The sequence below is a fragment of the Talpa occidentalis genome, unplaced genomic scaffold (genome assembly GCF_014898055.3).
Source record: "Talpa occidentalis isolate TD23 unplaced genomic scaffold, MPIMG_talOcc4v2.1, whole genome shotgun sequence".
In the NCBI taxonomy this organism is placed as follows: domain Eukaryota; kingdom Metazoa; phylum Chordata; class Mammalia; order Eulipotyphla; family Talpidae; genus Talpa; species Talpa occidentalis.
The window spans coordinates 55,738,042-55,759,154 of NW_026555331.1; the positions used below are offsets into that span (position 1 = coordinate 55,738,042).

The window sequence follows — 21,113 nt, forward strand, 5'->3', positions numbered from 1 at the left end:
CTCTCAGGAGATCAATATAAGAATGAATGATTGATATGAAAAGGAAAACTGAAGTTGTAGAATTTAGTGATATCTCACTCAAATAACGCAATAATGGAAAGTTCAGACCCATTTGTTAAACTATCATTTTCTATTTTATCTTAATTTATGATAGTAAAATTGCAGTGAGAAGTTCTTTTTAAATAAAATGTGAATAATTTTTTAAATAACTTTAGATTTATTCCATATTATCTTACTAAATCCTGAATATCTTTCCTCTCAGGAAAGCAGCTTTAGTGCCACATAGTCATTGATTTGTCTTTGTAATCATGACTATGTGTGAAAATAGGTGAATCAAATTTTTGTAAATTTCCCACATAAGCAAATACTAAGAATGAACAGAAAAGTTACTGTTATGCTAAATAATTTTTAATTATTGGTCTCTTTTAATCAAGATTGTTTCTAAACATTATCAACTCATCTATAAATGATAAAACAATGGATAGAAACACAAAAAAATTACAACATACTTGATGAATTCTGTAGCCTACATTTTTCTTTTTCTTGGTATAAAACAGCAAAGGAAAGACTGGCAAGTAAGCAGTCACTCTTTTCTTTGTCAGTATTCAAGAGTGCACTCAGTCTCATCTAGCTCCATGGATCACTCAGGGAAGCAGAAGATAGTTACTTGAGGTTTGTGTACTTCCCCAGAGCCTAAATAGGACTTATTATTTAGAGTGCCTAAGTTATATTATTGGCATCATTTCCCATATTTGTTTCACCTTGTTTCACTAATCAAGTAAGTGTGAATTTTCAGGTGGGGAAGCTGATTTCCTGTGGTAGGTCCTGGGTTCCTTTCTCTGCAAAGTCTGTGGATTTCCAAGCAGATGCATTTCAGGTCTCAGTATTTAATTTTTTCATCTGGAAAATGAAGTGCTTGGACAGAGCAGCCTTTAAGATTCATCTCTATGATCCTTTGCTAAAAACCTATGTTCTTGAGGTGTGCCAATATTATTTTCTTGTAAAGTGCTTTCTTTCTTGGTGGTTGATTGAAGTTTTCAACTGATATATCTCATTTTACTTGACTCCCACTCTTCCTGAGTCATTTATCTCATTTCCTAGGCTAGATATATGACTCCACATTGTGACGTGCTCCCTTTATACACAAGGAGACTATGACTACACAACTGCTAATCAGTTTTTAATGTGGAGATTGATTATTATGTTTTGTACATTATTCATGATGTATTTCTTTTTCCTTTGCTTAACATTAAACTTCTGTGAGAATTGAAAGTTAGGGTAGAGAATGAGCAAAGTTTAGTTCATTTTACTATTTGTTAGTTCTGGAAAAATGTCTTATACAGAAGAAGATGGAAGATGTTTATAAAATATTTACAAAGTCAGGTCTGAGAGAGAAAGATTTTAGATTAGCTTTATTTGTATTTTTCCTTGCCCAAGATCCAGAAATGTTGATGTTGATTATTGCAATTATAGAACTTAAAAAAAATTTTCAAAGTTAACTCCTTGAAATAATAAATAATAAAATTGGGGTAGTTTTGTGTTTCCTAATTTGATGTTGCTTCTGAGAAAGCTAGTGAGAGAATTTAAATACAAGGATGATAAAGTATAATAAAATATAGTTATATTGCTTGTAAGTATCATTCTGTGAATGAGTTTTGGTTTGTGGATTGATAATCTGGGGACAAATAACCCACAGGATTATTGCCTCATCTGAAAAATGTGCTAGCATTATTTCTCAATCTTGGAGTTCTTTGGGTTGGAGATAAATTATTCAAACACACTTTTGCACAGAACCCTGGAGGAATATTGAGGGGACAAGGTTCTAACTTTAGGTCTTGCTACTTCTTAGTTCTTTGTGACTTTGATAAGTCACTTCACCTCTATAAATTAGTTTTCTTATCTTTGAGGTGAGCTTCTCTAATTTCTCTTTGTACCTTTTTTTACCTCCTTGAGGCATTCTGTGCTCTTGTTAAAATGGAATTAGGAGAGAAGAGTGATGATGGTGAAAGAAACTTAAGACAAAGATACTTAACTGGGTTCCGTGGATGAGCTTCAGAGAGACATATAGCCCTTGATGTCTTGTGAAAATGTGTATGTATGCATGCATATATGTTTTTATGAATAGAAGATCCCCCTCCATCAGATTTTCTAAGGTATCTGTGATTGTGTACTCTTCCCCTGCAAACTTAACAGTCACTACAGAAGAGGAAACTAAATGAAGGCTGGAAAGAGTAATTGGTGAAGAAGAGGAACTGAGTAGGCCTTTGAGGCAGAATTTGAATAGATGGGAAGAGAAATAGGCTCCTTTCAGTAGATGGTAACAGAATAAATAAAGGCAGGTCATCAGTGTCAGGCCCCACTTACCTTTATAAATCGTTGCAATAGGCATAATGAGATAGATGCTAACTTTATTCTTAATTCATTCATGAGAAGACTGAAGCTCATAGGATTGAGTAACTCACTCAAGTTCATGCAGTTGGTAAATGATGGAACCAGGATGTGAACTTTTGCTGTCCAATGCCAGAGCTCAGGCCATAAACACTATACATAGCTTCCTCTCTCTGGTCCATTAGTGGTTTGATTTGCCTAGGGTAAGAGACTTCAGTTGTGAACAGAGAAGAAATAAGGTTGGTTAAATAGGTAGGGCAGTACTAAATATAGAACACTTTTGGGATCTAGGATAATTTAGATTTGATGCCATTAGATAATAGAAAGCCATGGAAGAATCTTAATTAGCAAAGATTTAACCAAAATGATATTATCTTAATTGTATTGTTTGAATCTTCCATCGTCTTAGTAATATTTTGTCTTCTCCCTTTTTCCCCCCAGAGATCTGTCAACTACTAAGAGGCATGTTGGAGTTTTCTTCTTTGATATTGACTTATCAATGTATAATTCTGTCAATTTATGTTCTGTAGTTTGATGCTTTGTATTAAGAGCATGAACATTTAGGGAGGTGCGGCAGCAGCTGGAGGGCAGAAGAGACGGTGTGGCCGTCTTGTCCTCCCCATGAAACCTCAGCAGGTGCAGGTATCCTGAAGGGTAGTCATTCATGGAGATTACAGTAATGGCACACACTGCCAATTCCAAACCAAGTTCCCACCAGAGCTGAAAAATTGAATTGATAGGCAGCAATTTGAAGAAACAGTTTGAACTCTAAATAACCTTTATGCAGAAGCAGAGAAGCTTGGGGGCCAATTGTTTGGCTTGTTTAACAGTATATACCATCTTCTTATGCATGCACACTCATTATGAGAAGATTCTGAAGAAAGTTTCCAAATACATTCAAGAGCAGAATGAGAAGATATATGTTCCCCAAGGCCTGCTCTTGAGAGATCTGGTTAAAAAGAGGACCAGATTAGTGAAGTTACCATTTAAAAAAAAATATTATTATTTATACAAGAACTGGGGTACAGGCCAGATGCGTGGAAGGGTGAGAGGATTCACCAGAGACAGAGTGGGAGCAACAGGCAGACAGATGGAAGACACTGCTGAGGGGAGCAGCAGGCAAGACAGGAGAGGTCTGCCGCACCATGTGGGTATCTCCCTGACCGGCCGGGAATGGAACCTGTGCTGCAGAGGCTGCGGACAGCTTCACAGCGCTGTGTTCAACCTGCTGCACCACCGGGGAGGCCCTGAAGTTACCATTTATGAAGGCAGAGGCATGTGTAGAGGAAGATAAACCATCAAATTAAAGAGCCCACCTCTAGTTGGGCTTATCGTAGTGACACCACAGCCATGGTGTCATTTACTCCAAAGACAAATTTTCTAAAATTCCGCACCTGGAGTGACCTCTTATAACTCAGCATCTACTTTTTGTGTCCAAATTGTATGGGACTCTGTAATCTTTTTATTTATTATATATACCCAAAACCTGTAATGTCATCTCTTTCTGTCATATATCATTTTAATGTATACAAAATTATGTTTCTGAGTTTTCAACTGTTTCACTATTTTTTCTAATCCTGTGTCAATATCAAAACTGCCTTACTTATTATAACTTCCAAATCTTACTCTCCAATAGGGAAGATTCCCTATTTCATTCTTACCTTGTCTAGTTTTGGACTTTTGCCTCCTGATACATAATTTAGAATTGACTTAAGAGCTTAAGAAAGCACTGATGAAATTTTCATTGGAATATTTACATTAGTTTAAGATGAAGTCACAACATCTCAACATTATTGAATCTTTCTATATACTAAAATGATACATCTTTCCATTTATTTTAGGCTTTGTTTAATGTCTCAATAATTCTCTATATACATCTTTTCTTAGGTATTTGTTTATATTACAAATTATATTTATAATTTACAAATTAAATTTATTATTAATTTACAAATTATATTTATAATTTACAAATTAAAACTGCATTAGTGTGTAGAAATACAATGGAGTTATAAATATTGATTTTATAGCCAGACACATTAATTATAGTAATTTATTTTTATTTATTATGTATAAAATAACATGATCTGTGAAAATATTTTTGTTTCAAAACCATAAAAACTTTTTATTTTTTCTTACATTATTGTATTTGTTAGGTGAGTCAGTACAATGTTTAGTAAATGTGTAATTATAGCTATATTTACCTGAGTCTTGATTTTCCGAGGAATCCTATAATTGATCTATGTTCCTAGTGAGGTCGGCCTATAATTTTTCCTTTTTGCACTATCCTTCTCTAGTTTGGATATCAATGTTATTATAACTTTACTGGCTAAATTGTGAAGTATTTTTCTTTTTTCTGTCTCTGGGAGACTTGGTATAAAATTGGAACATCTATTTTCTTGAAAGTTTGGTAGAATTCACCTATAAAATCATTTAAGCTTGGTATTTTCTTTGAAAAGAGATTAAAATTCTGACTTTTATTTCTTTTTAAGAATGGTTTTTCAATTTTATTCAGGGGCATGAGTTATTTTTAATATTTCAAGAAGCTTAATGGAAATATATCCATTACCATCATCCAAACTGCATGTAATTACAATATCAACTTTCGTTCCCTTGTTTGGTTAGTATAATAGTATGGTCATTTTAGACTGTCTGGAATATTTATTTATTTATTGTGGTAACATTGGTTTATATTATTGTTTGTATTTTGGAAGTATAGGATCCCCCCCTTTGATGGTGTTACTATAGTGCTCCCACTACAAAAGCACACAAAATTCACAATCATAGTCCATTTCATTTTATTTTTATCACTTGTTCAAATATTATTATGTAATTGAACATAAATAAACATAACTTGATTGATCATGTACAATTTTTCATTTTTAAAAAGTGGCATTATTTTTTATTGAGATAATGTTGGCTTATATTTGTGTATGATTTAGGTGTATGGATTCACACCTCTTCAGATATGTGTTACCATATTACACTCACTACAAAAGCATCAATAAAAAAACTTTATTTTTGTTAAAATAAACTTTGTATATTCTCAATTCCTTTGTTGTACGCTAACTGTTCATATAACTGTAGTTGGCTGCTGGCCTTTCAATTCTATTCCATTGATATGTGTATTTTTCAATTCTATTCCATTGATATGTGTATTTTTATTTCAATACCATACTCTTTAATTGCTATAGTTTTGCAATATAGTTTGAAGTCTGGGAGTCTGATATGTCTGTTTTTTTATTTGTTTTTTGTTTTGGTCTGATTTAGCTATTCAGGTTCTTTCGTAATTTCATATACACTTTAGTAATGTTGTTCTACTTTTTTGAAGAATGATGTTGAAAATTTGATGGGGACTGCACTGAATCAGTATATTGCTTTGGGTAAGATGACATTTTAATAGTGTTAATTCTTCCAATCCATGAGCAAGGATTATCTTCCATTTCTTTGTGTTTTCTTGTATTTCTTTTAACAATGTCTTATAGTTTTTGTTCAAGGTCTTTCATCTCATTTGTTGAGCTTATTCTTTAAATTCTTTAATTTTTTTTGTAAACTGGATTTTCCCCTTAGTTTCTTTCTCTTTTAATTTGTTGTTCACATATCAGAATGCAACAGATTTTTTTTTGTGTGTTGATTTTGTAGCCTCCCACTTCACTGTGCTGATTTATTGTTTTTAGTGGAGCCTTTAGGGTTTTCTAAATTTACTATCAAATCATATGATAGAGGGCAATCTTTCAGTTTTTCATCTTTGAGTATCATGTTAGCTTGATTTGGCATATAGCCTTTATCATGCACCTGGCCCTTTGAGAGCTCTGATTTCAAACTCAGAAGGAGGCTTCCCTCCCTCTCTCCTTCCTTCTCTCCCTCTCTCCTCCCCATTCCTCTTTTCTTCTTTCCTCCTCTCCTTCTTTCCTTCCCTCCTTTCTTGATTTTTTTTCCTTCCCTCCCTCCCTTAAAAGGTGAAGTAATTTCAATTTTTTTCCCTCAAAACAGCATTGTTGAGATATATATTTCTAGAAATTTATTTCTTGTAACTTCAAATTTATTGGCACAAAATTTCATAATAGTCTCTTTTAAAACATTGTCTGAAGTTATCATTTTGCCCTTAATATTGTTTTATATATTATATTATAAAAGTAATATATAAAGACAATGACAATATATTGTGTAATCTGTGTTTTTTCTTGATCTTACCAGATGATTTTCTATTTTATCAGTTTTTGCAAAGATCCATTTTTGGCTTTATTGACTCTTTCCATTGTATCTGCATTTTCTATCTTATTAATTTCAGTTCTTTTATTAATTATCTTTCAATTTAGATTTTATTTTGTTATTTTATTATTCTTTAAAAATAAAACTTTTAGGGTCTCCATGGGGGCCTAGGAGTTAAGTCTCAGTGCTATCACTGCTGCATCAGACCTCTCCTGTCTCACCCGCTGCTCCTCTCAGCAGTGTATTTCAGTAAATCCACCTGTTCTCCTCCCCACTCTGTCTTTGGTGAATCCTCTCACCTCCTGCACCTCTCACCTATACCCTAGTCCTTCTAATCTAAAAAAAAAAAAAAAAAGAAAAAACTTTTATAAGTTCAACTTAAGTTAATATATGTTTTAAAGTTATACCTTTGTCTTTAAGTAATACTTTTATCACTTCTCACAACATTTTGATTTATCATACTTTGATTTTTACTTCATTTCTGTATTTTTATTGTATTTTTCCTTCCTTTTAAATTTAACTTTTCTATGTTTTTATGATTTAGGTATGTTTCTTGTAAGTAGTGTAGCTGGATTTTAAAAAGTCCACCAAATCTATCAGAAAGTGGGAGAAACATGAATAAGCTTATTAGTAACAGACACCCAGAAGCTGTGTCATAAACCATATTTTTATTTTTATTTATTTTATTTTTTAAATAATAAATTTTATTTTTATATTCCCCATACAATTGCAACCCCCCCATTCTGACCCCAATCCCTCCCCTCCCGCCCCCCACCCCCCCCCCCAAAAAGTGTCTCTGGTTTATAGTTTTTTGTTGATTTTGATTTTCACTTTCTTATAGTTATTCATTTTCCTGGTCCCTTATTTAAGTTTTCTAGATTCCTGCTATGAGTGAGACCATTTGGTATTTTTCTTTTTCTTTCTGGCTTATTTCGCTGAGCATGATCCCTTCCAGCGCCACCCATGTTGCTGCAAATTGCATGTGTTTATCTTTTTTTGAATGCTGAGTAATATTCCATGGTATATATGTACCACATCTTCTTGATCCAGTCATCTATTTTTGGGCATTTGGGCTATAAACCATATTTTTATAAGGAAGCAAGGAGACAGAGTCTTATTCAAGTCATATACCTAGTTTTAGTTTGTATTAGGATATTGTGGAATATGAGTTTTGACAGGAAGGAGTGAGACTGGGAGATCAGTGATAATAGGGAAGTCTGCCAGTGAAATGAAGAATACAAGCAAAGCATCTCAGGAGGGTTGTTAGTTCATTTATTCATCAAATACATATGCGTTTGAACTTTGCTAGATGAATTAGGAGGTAACAGCATTGAAGTGGTTGAAAAATATTTTAAACAGAGACTAACTTCAACAAAGATCAGAAATATGAAAAGTGAGTGGATCATTCCTCAGATGGTTGAGGGCTTTACATTATTATGCTTTATTCTATATTCAACCAGTATTTAGTGATGACTTCTCTGTGCCACGAGTCATCTCAGCAATTTGGATATAGGAGCAAGAAAGACAATATTCCTATTTTCTAGAACTATGGGTGTTAGGGATCTATGGACTGAAGTGATTGAAGTCTGTACATAGATGGAATGTTCACTCTAGTGGCAATTCAGGGGGAAGAAACTGGAAGCAGAAAATTTAAATAGGAGGCAGCTGCCTTAGTTTAAGGAAGAAATGATGTGAGTCTGGATTATGGCGAGTGATGGCAGTTGGCAGAGAAGATGTGGTGGAGAGACATGCATGGGTCAGGGACATTGTCAAGGATGCATGGCCCTGAGAGGGAGGTATACCAGTGGCCGCTAGCTGTGTTCTTCCTTGTCTGACTTTAAAGATGGTGGTGATGTTGCTGGGTCTCCGTTCTGCTTCTGCTTTTTATGGGTTCTTGGAGAAAGCCTAACCACCCATCTTACTTTACATCAATATATTCTGTAAACAGAGCATGGTGTTCACCAGGTTAAAGTTCACCCTTCATTATAGTCGACTTATTGGGAATTCCCATAGAAGAATTCTATTACTTCCTATTTTTTCACTAGAGCACTTAGAGATCACTTTGAGGCAGTTCTGTGAATTATCTCGTAGAGGTTGTAGAAGAAATTGCTAAAGAAGGCAATGCTGTAAAATTATAGGCATAAATATATGTAATTTGAAATATTTAGACTATTAGTTTTTGTTGACTCCATTATCTTTTAACAGCTTTAAAAATAGAGGAGAAATGGCAACTGCAATCTTAACAAGTACATCTTAACAAATATCTTTCCCCCCTTTTCCTCCTCTGTTTAAACTTAGCAGTTTAAAGTGTTTTCTTATTCTATGCAACGAAAGGATTTAGTCCCTTGGCAATACATCTAATAACAGTCAATTTAGCAAACACTATTGATACCTTCCAAATAGCAATTTCTCAATTTCTTCTTAGCAAATAAGTGTTGAGAACATTTTGTTACATTATATTTTTCTCAGTGTTTACAGCTCCCAGGTTAGCTATATAGGTAATCTACACACTGCAGTTTTTCTGCTCAACTTCTGTGACAGCATCTCATGCTATTTTCAGTCTTGAAAATGTGAAAATGATAGGATATCTTTATTTTTTCCCTTTTCTAGTTCTCATCTATCATGAGTCAACACATACTTGGTGAATGTCTAATGCAACAGAACATCAAGTGCCATAGAATACAACAGGATGCCTGTAATGCAGGGACTGTTAATCTAACTGAAAAGATAAAATGACATCATGGGAAGGCATATGAAAAGTGTGGTAGACCTTCCCAGATATTGTAATGTACCCCTGGTAACTGTCTTTGCTTTTCTTTGCCATTCTCATGACATCCCCATACTGATTCCAATGTTCTACTTCAATTTTTTTGGGAATAAGAGCCAGTGCTTCCCAGGAGGAAACAAGATCCGAATGAAGTACCACGTAAGTGGGGGACAAGAGTTTGAAAGTTTCTCTCTCTCTCTCTCTCTCTTTTTAAAGATTTATTTATTTATATATACAAAAACTGGGGTACAGGCCAGAGGTGTGGAGGGTGAGAGGATTCACCAGAGAGAGTGGAGAACAGAACAGGCAGAATGACTGAAATACACTGCTGAGGGGAGCAGCGGGCGAATCATGATAGGTCTGCTGCACCATGTGGGCAGCTCCCTGGCCAGGGATAGAACTCGTGCCACAGTGGCTGTGGACAGCCTCATAGGTTGTGTCTCAACCCCTTGCTCCATCTGGAAGGCCCAAAAGTTTATCTGTCTTTATGAAGTCCTTTCCGATATGCTTAATAGTGACCATGGGGAATACAAAATGGTATAGTTGGTGGGACCTCCCTGGTGGCGCAAAGGATTAAGCATAGCACAGTGAAGGTATCCACAGCCACTGCAGCCCGAGTTCCAGCCCAGACCAGCCAGGGAGCTACCTACATGGCATAGCAGACCTCTCCTGTCTTGCCCGCTGCTCCCCTCAGCAGTGTATTTCAGTCAGTCTGCCTGTTCTGCTCCCACTTTGTGTCTGGTGAATTCTCATCCCCCTGCACCTCTGGCCTGTACCCCAGTTATGGTATAACTGGTATACTAGCTGCCTGCCAAGAAAGAGTCGTAAGTTTATGAGTTTAATTAGAAAAAGTCATTGTTTCCTTTTTTGATATTGCTACTCAATTCTGGTTTAAATTGAGAGAAAAGGAGTGACTTACCCAGGGAACTCTATCTTCCTCCTCCTGTCTTTGGTCTGGGGCCTTCACTGTGCCCTCCTTCCATCAGCACCAAGTCAGGGTCATAGTGGATGCTTAGGATGGTCTCACTGAGTCATCAGAGTGGGCACTTTCTGATGGGTGCCATTTGCACTTCCCGCTCCTGGATCCTGTTTTTTTTGAAGGAGGGGGGTTACAAATATTGGATTTGAGCCCATTTGAGTTGGCCAGTGTCTTTTAACCACATAATCATGGTTTCTCATGTGCTCTAATTTCTGTTCTCAGCCCTCGTGCATTGCTGCTCAATTTTGATGGAACCTATCAGCCAAACAGTATAAAATATATGATATCTTTTTAGAATTGAGACAAATGAAATTGACAGCTATAATTTTATTTTTATTTATATCTTTTACATCATTGTGTATTCCCCATAAAAGTCCCTCCACAAGTTCACCTGTGAATCGTTACCATAGTCCCTTGTACTCTTCCCTCCCCTGGTTTGATCCCTTTACCTCCCCCTCTCTTGCAGAATGTCTCTTATTATGGTTGCCTGATAGTTTATTATTATTGTTATTTTTTTCCCTGATCCCTTATTTAGTTCCCCTGTATTCCTCCTATAAGTGAAACCATTCAATATTTTTATTTTTCCTGCTAGAAGGGATCATGCTCAGTGAAATAAGATAGGTATAATTTTTTAAAGATTTATTTTTATTTATTTATTCATACAAGAACTGGAGTGTAGGCCAGAAGTGCAGGGTGTGGGGTGGGTGAGAGGATTCACCAGAGAGAGTGAGGAGCAGACCAGGTGGATCTACTGAGATACACTGCTGTGGGGAGCAGCGGGTAAGACAGGAGAGGTCTGCTGTACCTTGTGGGTTAGCTCCCTGGCTGGAGATCAAACTCATGCCACAGCAGCTGGTGATAGCTTGATAGTGCTGAGACTAACCCCTGCACCACCAGGAAGGCCCAAGACTGCTACAGTTTTAAATGCATTCTTTCCCCCAGCAGAACTGAAATTACAATTACATAGATTTTTGGAAAAAAGACCTAATGATACCACAAATTTTAGTTTTATGATTAAAATGTTTAAGTGCTTCTAAAATTTCTCTAGTGCCATATTCTCCACAGCATACTGATTCAAGTTATTTTTTCTTTCTGATACTGTTAGCAGGCAGACTGAGAGGCATCCTGAGATCCCAAACTTGCATACTCTAAAGGGACTCTACTATTCACTGCATAAAGACAAGGCATATTCTTTTTTTAAAAAAAAAGATTTATTTTATTTTTATTTTTTTAACATTTTTTAAAAATTAATTTATTTATACAAGCACTGGGTACAGTCAGAAGCGTGGGAGGGTGAGAGAATTCACCAGAGCCAGAGCGGGGAGCAGAGCAGGCAGAAGGACCGAAGTACACTGCTGAGGGGAGTAGCGGGTGGCAGGAGAGGTCTGAGCGCCATGTGGGACCCTCGACCGGCGGCCGGGGATCGAACCAGCGCTGCCAGAGGCTGCGGACAGCTTTGCAACCCAGCGCTCAACCACTGCGCCACCGGGGAGGCCCGATTTATTTTATTTTTATACAAGAACCAGGGTATAAGCCAGATGTGTGGGAGGGTGAGAGGATACACCCGAGACAGAGCAGGGAACAGAACAGGCAGGTTGACCAAAGTACACTGCTGAGGGGGCCAGTGGCGAGTCAGGAGAGGTCTGCTGAGCCATGTGGGTTGTTCCCTGGCTGGCCTGGGATCGAACTCGTGCTGCAGAGGCTGCGGATTGCTTCATAGTGCGGTGCTTAACCCCTTGCACCACCAAGGAGGCCCGACAAGGCATACTCTTAATGTATAACATCTTTAATGGAATGATTGTGCATAGAGAAGGAAGAGGAGAGAATAGTTTCCCAGTGAAAATCCAAAGTTACCATCCCCTCATGGGTAAATGTCCAGCCAAACAGAATTGGCCTGAAGTGGGGCCACTGGGGCCCGAAAGCCTGCCATAAGTCTAAGACACTTTCTTGTGGGGAACCATAGGAAAGGGGCAAAGGGACCAGAAAAATCTGGGATGAAAGGAGCAAAATTTAAGTACAAATCAAGATAAAGTTTGCCATTGTCAATCTCCCCACATGTCTCTCTCCCACATGTTTCTTCCAAATATCTCTGCATATTTCCATTCCTCATGTATGCTCCAAGACCCCAAGTCCCTGGGATAAGCTCAAAGCTGAGAATCAAGCCGTCTCTTCTATCTCTGTCTCTTTCCAAGTGTCTCCCCTTTCTGTGTCTCTTCTGTCTCTCAAGCCTCCCTTGCTGCTCAGCTCTGCCCCTCATTAGTTGGGGCAGGAAACATGGACCCTCCTTTTTTTATGGAGATGACTCTGTTACAATATAGTAGATTGAAAATGGCAGCTCCAGACTCTTGAACTCATAAGAACAGTTGATCCAAGTTAGGAATGATAACTCCAGTACCCAGAAGTTGTTAAACAGGAAATTCATGAGGTAAGCCCACAGCTGCCACACATCTTGATAAACTATTTGCAAAAATCTTTGGGTTTACATCTTCCCTAGTCCAGTGATTCAAAAATATTGCTTAGTAACTCTAAGTTAATAATGCCTAAAATAATTACTCAAGAAAACTGTTAGATATGTTTGCACAATGCCCTGGAAACAGTATTTCTGCCAAAGGGAATACTTGGGTAATCTTTTCAAATTCTGCTCTTTTTCTGAGTAAACAGTTGCTTTGTAATGATTATCCAGTTCATCAAATTGTAGTATAATCTCATGTGTTGTAAACTTCAGCAGCAAGCAAAAAATATTGAAAAAATTATCAAAGTTACAAAGAACTAAATGAAATAAACGAGAAAGTGAAACATAATTACTAGATGGTTTCACTCGTATGTGTAATATAAATAAATAAAACAAACTAGCAAGTACAACAAAAATAACTAACTCTAGAAAAATATGATTACTAGGGGTGAAGGGGAAAGGGTGCCAAGAGTGGGTAGAAGGGGTCAATTTGATAGTGGGAATGAAAACCTGCCATGCAATACAGGTTTCTAAATGTTGAAACAAGAGAATCAGATGTGGCTGAGGAACATCTTTCCTGAAAGAGTATGTTCATCATAGCCAAAGTTTTATAACTCATAGCAAGAGAACTCCATCAGGGAGCTCCATTACTATGGCTATGATGTAGGAAATGACTCAGAAGATTACCCAGAAATAAGTTTCCTTTAATAATGATAAATCTTACACAATATGTGTCAATCTATAGTTATTAGAAAAAGAATTGGATATTGGGGATTCCTAGTAAATCTGATGGACTGTGTATATCATGTATAACCCACACTTAGAAGCCATTATAGGTATTCAAGTGGAAACTTCCAAATGAAATTCTATGCCAGTTATTCACATAGAGTGAGTAGTTTTCAGATTTCAGTATGTATGAAAATCACTGAATGTTTATTATGAAACCTGATTTTATTCTGATTCAGTGGATCTGCAGACCATGCTTAACGACATGTTGCTTTAAATGAAGGCTTAGGAAGAAATTTATCATTTCTTGATTCTTGTTCACACGGTTTGGGAGCCATTCTTTCAGCTACAAAATGTTTCCATGAAGAATGGAAAATATGTTTAGAGCACTTTTTTTTCATGTATTCATGATGATTCCAAAGTTTGTACTCCTAATCCAGAACTTATCTTTGTATTCCAAGTGTGTATATCAAACTATCTGCTAGACACCTCTACTTGAATGTCTAATAGACTTCTTGCAGTGCACATGACCATACTCACATCCTTCCTATGATCCTACTCCATTTACAGGTCCATATTTCAAGAATAGCAACACCCTTCCAGATTCCCAGGTGAAAAGTGTGGAATCATCAGGAATTATTTTTTTGAATATTCCATATTCAATTAGGTAATAAATCCCTTTACCTATACTTTCAAGATATATCTCGAATTGGATTATTAACCCCCTCCCCCACTTCCTGATGCATCCTGATCCAAGCTTTTTTTTTTTTTTTAAAGATTTATTTATTTATACAAGAACTGGGGTACAGGCCAGAGGCACAGGAGGGTGAGGGAATTCACCAGAGACAGAGCGGGGAGGAGAACAGTCATACGATCGAAACACTGCTGAGGGGAGCAGCGGGTGAGACAGGAGAGATCTTCCGTGCCATGTGGGTATCTTCCAGGCCGGGATCGAACTCGTGCTGCGGAGACTGTGGACAGCTTCATTGTGCTGCGCTCAACCCACTGTGCTACCGGGGAGGCCCCCTGATCCAAGCTTTTAACCATCTCTTATCCAAATGCTCTCCTTGCTTCCATTCTTCGTTTATAATCCGTTCTCAATAGCAGCCAGTGTTCTTCTATTAAAACCTTATCCTGTCCTTCCTTTGCTTTAAGCCCTGGCATGGTTCCCCATGTCACTCAGAGTAAGAACTGAGATTGACTTACAAAGTTTGTGATCTCCCTGTCCTCTTCTTATATCTCTCTCCTGCCTGCTTATTCTCCTGTAGGTTCAGTGTCTTCCATACTATTCCTTGAAATCATGAGAGCTTTGCACTATCGTTTACTTACTGTAATCATTTCCTGAAAGCTCTTCTTTGATATATCTGAATGGCTCCCTTCTTCACCACTTCTAAGTCTTTGTACAAAAGTTACCTTCTCCAAGAATCAACTCTTCCTCTATTAAAACTCTTCTTTACCATGACTCTCTCAATCCTTTTTATCCTAATCTGATTTTCCATAGCCCTCCTCTCCTGTTAATGTACTGAATTACTTTTTCACTGATTGATTGATTTAATATTTATTTTTTTCTTTCACACTGGAATGTAAATGCCACAATGTAAGGGATACAATTTTTATCTATTTTTTCACTGAGGTGTCCTCAGTGCTTAGAAAGGTGCTTGTGCATACGAGATGCTCAATAAACATTTGCCCAGTTAGCTCAATGAATGAATTTATGGAGTAGTTATTAAAATTCTAGGACTTTTCTAAGCTCTAGGAATATAGGTGTGAGTAGACAGAACATTTTTGCGTTTTTAGAGCCAATGTTCATAGTGGGAACTGACTGCAAAGTAGCAGAACTGCAAGGAACACATTTTGTGGAGAGGACAGCACAAGGGGGATGTTAAAGCAGCCACAGTATTCAGAGATCGAGAAACCCTAGCAGTGGCCCTAAGGAAAGCACAGAATGGATTGCAAAAGATGTGTGTGGAAAAAAAGGTGTGTAGGAAAGCTAAAGCTTCCTATGTTTATTATAGCACTATTTACATAGCCAAGCTATGGAAACAACCTAAGTGCCCAAGGACAGATAAGTGGATTAGAAAAATGTGACCCTCTTTCTTCTCTCTCTCTCTCTTTTCAATGAACTATTACTCAGATAAAAAAAAAAAAAAAAATGAACTCTTGCCATTTGTGACAAATGGATGGAACTTTTGAGAACACCAGAAGGGGGTTATGATAACTGCGACCATTATTGTAGGCAAATTGTTCAGCAGCCCTTAGTAACTTCCCGCTTCAATATGTGGTTTTATAGAGAAACAAAACAGAGAGTCAGACAAATCCAAACCAATACACTACAAATATATACCACAATACAGTACAGATATCACTGTTGAATTGAGGTTATCAGATGGTGAGGGGGAGAAAAGGGGACAAAGACGGGAGAGGGCACAATGGACAATGGTGAAGGACTCTGGGTGCCTTGCTGGTGGTTGTGGTGTGACATGCATCTAAAGTGGTGTGATCACATATAATGTAAACCTATGTTACCTCAAAAAAAACAAAACAAAACCAATCTCCACAACATTAAAGGGCCTTCCTGGTGGTGCAAGGGGTTAAGCACAGCACTGTGAAGCTATCCTCAGCCTCTGCAGCATGAGTTCGATCCCCTGCCTGCCAGGGAGATACCCACATGGTGCAGCAGACCTCTCCTGTCTTGCCTGCTGCTCCCCTCTGCAGTGTATTTCAGTCAATCTGCCTGTTCTTCTCCCCACTCTGTCTCTGGTGAATCCCCTCACCTACCTGCACCTCTGGCCTGTACCCCAGTTCTTGTATGCATAAATAAATAAATCTTAAAAAAAACATTAAAAAAGCTTCCAGAAAATAGAGTATTACAGGAATTACAGAAAAATGAGTACTAAAAAGAAAGACTTTTTATGGGAAAGAGAAAGAAAGCTTATGTAAACCACATCTAACAGAAACTTCAAATAACTGACTTAACTACACATTTGTTTTTCTCCCATATATAGGAAATGCACTGGTGGAGCCAAGTGGTGGATGGAAGCTTCATGATCCCATTAGAGACCCAGCATCCTGTCTCTCCACTCCACCGTTTTCAGCAGATATCTTCTATTCTTAAAATCACTTCCTGAGGGGAAACAAAGGAAAAGGTGAAAGAGGTGCATCTCCTGGTTGAGTTAACTTCCAGAAAATGACAAAATATTTCTCGTAGGTAGGAACTCAGTTGTCTAACTATTTTTAGCTGCAGAGGAGTCTAAGGAAACTTGGTTTTTTAATCTGGGGCATTTGCCACCACAAACACCTCTGCATGTGAAAGTGGATAAATTATAGTTTATTAGAAAAGGACTCAAGATCAAAACAGAACATAAGAGGATCTGATTTAATTATACCTGGGAGGTAGGATTGGTAGTTAAAATTGTATTGTCTGCATAATTTTGTATCATTAATTCTTTATATTTGTGCATTGAAGGGTGACTAATAAGGAGGGAGATAGAAAAGTTAAAATCAATATCCCCAGAATTTATGGTTAGAGTTTCAAATTGAAAGGTGTTTTGGTAGTTATTTAATGAATGCTGCTGACATGAAACATTCACTTTTTATACCCTGTGAATAAAAGTATAGGAGACTAAGATAATCCGTATAGCTTTCAGATCACATTTAGGGAATTTTTGTGAAGAAGATTAGGCATCATTTGTTTAAAAATTTTTAATATTTATATTTTAAACAAAAAAGGAGTAAAAATTCAAGGTAAGAAAAGGAATAAATGTATGGTGAAAAGTAAGTCATTTTTACCCCAGAACATTAGATTCTTCAAGGTCTAGACTTCCAGTGACTCTCCTTAGAAGTAATGACTCTTACCAGCTACTTTTTGTTTTGTAATGAAGTTGTATTTTATGTATTTGCTTATTTATTTACTCAATATTTTTAAATTTTAGTACATTTTCTTTTATCATTGTCAATTTTTGGACGATACGTGATTTCTCCCCTCAAGTGTGGTCTTAACAGTTTCTTATATAAGAAGGGCCATATAAGCCTGGTGAACAATATGAAAACAAATCTTTGCTCCTTATTGTTAACAGTGAAAGCTTTGATTTGTAGGTGTTAAAGGAATAACACTACCTACCTGTAAGACCATCCTCCTTGGTTAAACCAGGCAGATGTCACTGCCTCCTAAAATCCTTCATGTCTTTTTATAGCGATTATTATGTTTTTTTTTGTTATGATAAAACATAGATAAAAAATTGCCATAGCAATTATTTTTAAGCATACAGTTTAGTGGCATTAAATACATTTATGTTGTTCTGTAACCATCACCCCTATCTATTTCCAGAACTTTTTCCTCATTCCAGACAGAAAATACTGTCTTTATTTGCTTTCTTCTTAACCTGTGGTAACTGCCACTCTACACTCTGTTTCTATGAATTTGCATACCTATGTACCTCATATCAGTGGAATCATACAATATCTGTCCTTTTGTGACTGACCTATTTCACTTAGCTTGATGTTTTCAGGGTTCATCCATGATATAGCACAGGTCAGAATTTCCTTCCTTTTTAAGGTTGAATAATATTTCATTGTATTGATATACCACATTTTATTTATACATTTATCTGTTGATTAACTTTTAGTATTGTGAATACTATTTCTATGAACATTGATATATAAGAATCTGTTTGAGTTCCTGATTTAATTCTTTTATATCCTTCATGTCTTTTTATTACATATAGTGATTCACAGATGCTTGACTAGATGCTAATCCTTTGAGAGCCGGTCCATGCTTTTTTTCTTTCATGTATAAAATCACTCATTTGGTGATTCAACATTCTATATTGTGTACCTGCTGAGTTCTGACACTATGCCAGACTTTGGGGACACAGAGTGCAATGACAAATATGTCCTCTACTGCAGCATAGGTCTAATTAGGGATACTGTTTTCTTCATTGTATCTAGAGTAAAATTTGTAGATTTTAAATATTAAACAAATATTTGATTATTTGGTTGACATATTGACTTCAAATGTCCTCAGTGGTTCCTGAGAATGTCATCTCCCTTGACTGAATAGCAATAAGAATATTCAGCACAAATCTAAGCTCTATAATATTAGGAATGATACTTTCATGTTCACTATAGTATTTCTTGCAAATAAGGTGCTATCTAGTGCACTGTATGGGCTTGATAGTTTTTATTTTTTTTATTTTTTATTTTTTTTTAAGATTTTTTTTTTAATAGAGGCATGTTTTTATTTATTTGTTTGTTTGTTTTGTTTATACATGCACTGGGTACAGTCAGAAGCGCGGGAGGGTGAAAGAATTCACCAGAGCCAGAGTAGGGAGCAGAGCAGGCAGAAGGACTGAAGTACACTGCTGAGGGGAGCAGCGGGCGGCAGGAGAGGTCTGCGCGCCATGTGGGACCCTCCTCCGGTGGCCGGGGAGCAGCCGGGGATCGAACCGGCGTCACAGAGGCCGCGGGCAGCTTCGCAACCCAGCGCTCTACCGCTGCGCCACCTTGGAGGCCCTTTATAGTTTTTAAATGAATGATGACATAACTTGTTCTAAAGAACTCTGACAAGTTCTAATGATATCTCTCCATATATTATGGATGGAAAAACTGAAGCATTTAAGAAAAGCCAGGAAAGTAGTGACCAATTCAGAAATAGAACTTGGGTCTTCTGACCTGCACTCTGATGCTTATTCTCTCTATCACACAAGTATATAAAATTAGAACTGATATTCCACCTTTCTGCGAAAGATGTGAACTTTAATTAAGTGTAATCTCACACAGTATGGAGAAGTTTTAAGGTCTTTAAGTTTCCTAAAAATGATAATGGAGCAGATTCTAAAATTAGATTGTTAAATGCTATTCTTAAATAAAAAAGATAGTAGCATATGATGATGAATTGCTATTTCTTCCGTGAGGGATGAGGTGTTACTGTGCTGCCCACTTGGGAAGGCTTCACCAAACTGTTTCCAACTTTACAAATAATTTCTCTGTTCATTCAGTTAACCCCAGTCTTGGGGTTTGGAAACCCATCAATTAATTATTTAGGCCTTTTTGAGAAGCCTGGTTTGGAAACATTTAATCCTATGTTATGTCGTGTTAAAATTCAAATCACTTTATTTCATTAGGAATTCTAAATTTTTCACAAGGGGGAAAGTTGTGACTTTTAATTATTGAGAAAAGTTCTTGGATTTTTTTGTGGATATTACATATAAGATAGTCTACAAATTTCAGCAATCAGAGTTTCAAAATGTCCTCTACTATTTGAAATGTATAAATTCATTTTTATAGCAAAATATAAGAGAAGCACAATTTGTAAACTCAAGGAAACCATAGACTAAATTCACTTTAGTAGATCAAGTCCTAAAACTATCATTCGTCACTGATAGCACAAGGAATAGATAGCCTAAATTCATTAGGCAAACCGTGTGTTTGTGTGTGTGTGTGTGTGTGTGTGTGTGTGTGTATAAATTTTCATGAAAAGTCATGTTAGTATCTGACTCAATTTTGATGTGTTGATTTCTCTGGTGCTACCCTGTTGTGTCCCAGAGAATGATGGGGGCTCTTTCCCCAACATGCCACCTTTTCTCCCTACCCATGCTAGAACAGGAGCTGAAGTGTAAGACTCTCCTTGTTAATGACCTCCTGACAGACAATTGTCAGAGGACATCAGGAGATGTGCCCTTCAGGAGAGGGTTTGACAAAGAATAGAGGCTGGACATGGAAGAAAAAAATGGGAGAACAAATCTAGAGTCAAGTAATCTCTCTAACATTTGAAACATTGAACAGAAAGCTAATGTCTTGGCAGTCCTAGGTACTAACAACATAAATAAATTATTGAGGGTCCATGTACTTTCTGCTTTGCAGTTAACACCTCATAAAAATTTCATAATATCCTATGAGGTAGACATTATCTTGCATCTCCACTTTACAGATAAGAAAACCAAGACCCACAGAGAATATGTAACTTTGCTAAGAGTGTGCAGCAAGAAAAGGCAGAAACTAGAAGTCAAACTCAGGCATAGTTTGACTCTAAATGCCCCTTGACATTCTGTGTCTCTAGGACGAAGTATCCCTTTCTCCAACCCCAGGGCAGCTCTTCAAAAGTCTACGTTTATGTGGTCTCAATACTGCCTTCTTAAGATTCATCTACTGGCTGGCTAGATCCCCAGGCCACTCTTGTGCTGCCAAGGGATCTGGTAGAAATGATGACTGACTAGGTATGAATCCTGAATATCTGAATTTTTTTCATATAGTGGGAATTACTTTACAGCATATTTAGTCTTCTGTTACAAGAGAGAAGTTTGCCGGATCTCTATTTTTACAGCCTCACATATTATTATGCAGTTGTCACTACTTGTTACTTTAATACCACAGTCAATCATATATAATGTTACAGCAAAACACACCTGACATACTCATTAAAACAAATATCACATTTGCATAATCACTGTCAATAGAAAGATACACACGCAGAGGCAGCTAGAAAACTAATGAGGTTGGTTTAAGCAGCAGCCACCCTTCTCATGGCACATGTGGTTCAGGAACTTTTCATGGGACTCCCCAGACTCCCCTTGTCTTCTCATACTCACTTGTCT

General features: G+C 36.9%; 1 long non-coding RNA gene across 1 annotated transcript in view; it reads left to right on the plus strand.

Annotated features, from left to right (window-relative positions):
- LOC129145300 (uncharacterized) overlaps positions 1 to 21,113 on the plus strand; it is a 67,546-nt gene that overhangs the window by 11,603 nt on the left and 34,830 nt on the right. The window contains exon 2 of the long non-coding RNA XR_008550644.1: positions 16,527 to 16,667. This is a non-coding gene — a long non-coding RNA (uncharacterized LOC129145300). The remainder of the gene's footprint in view (positions 1 to 16,526; positions 16,668 to 21,113) is intronic.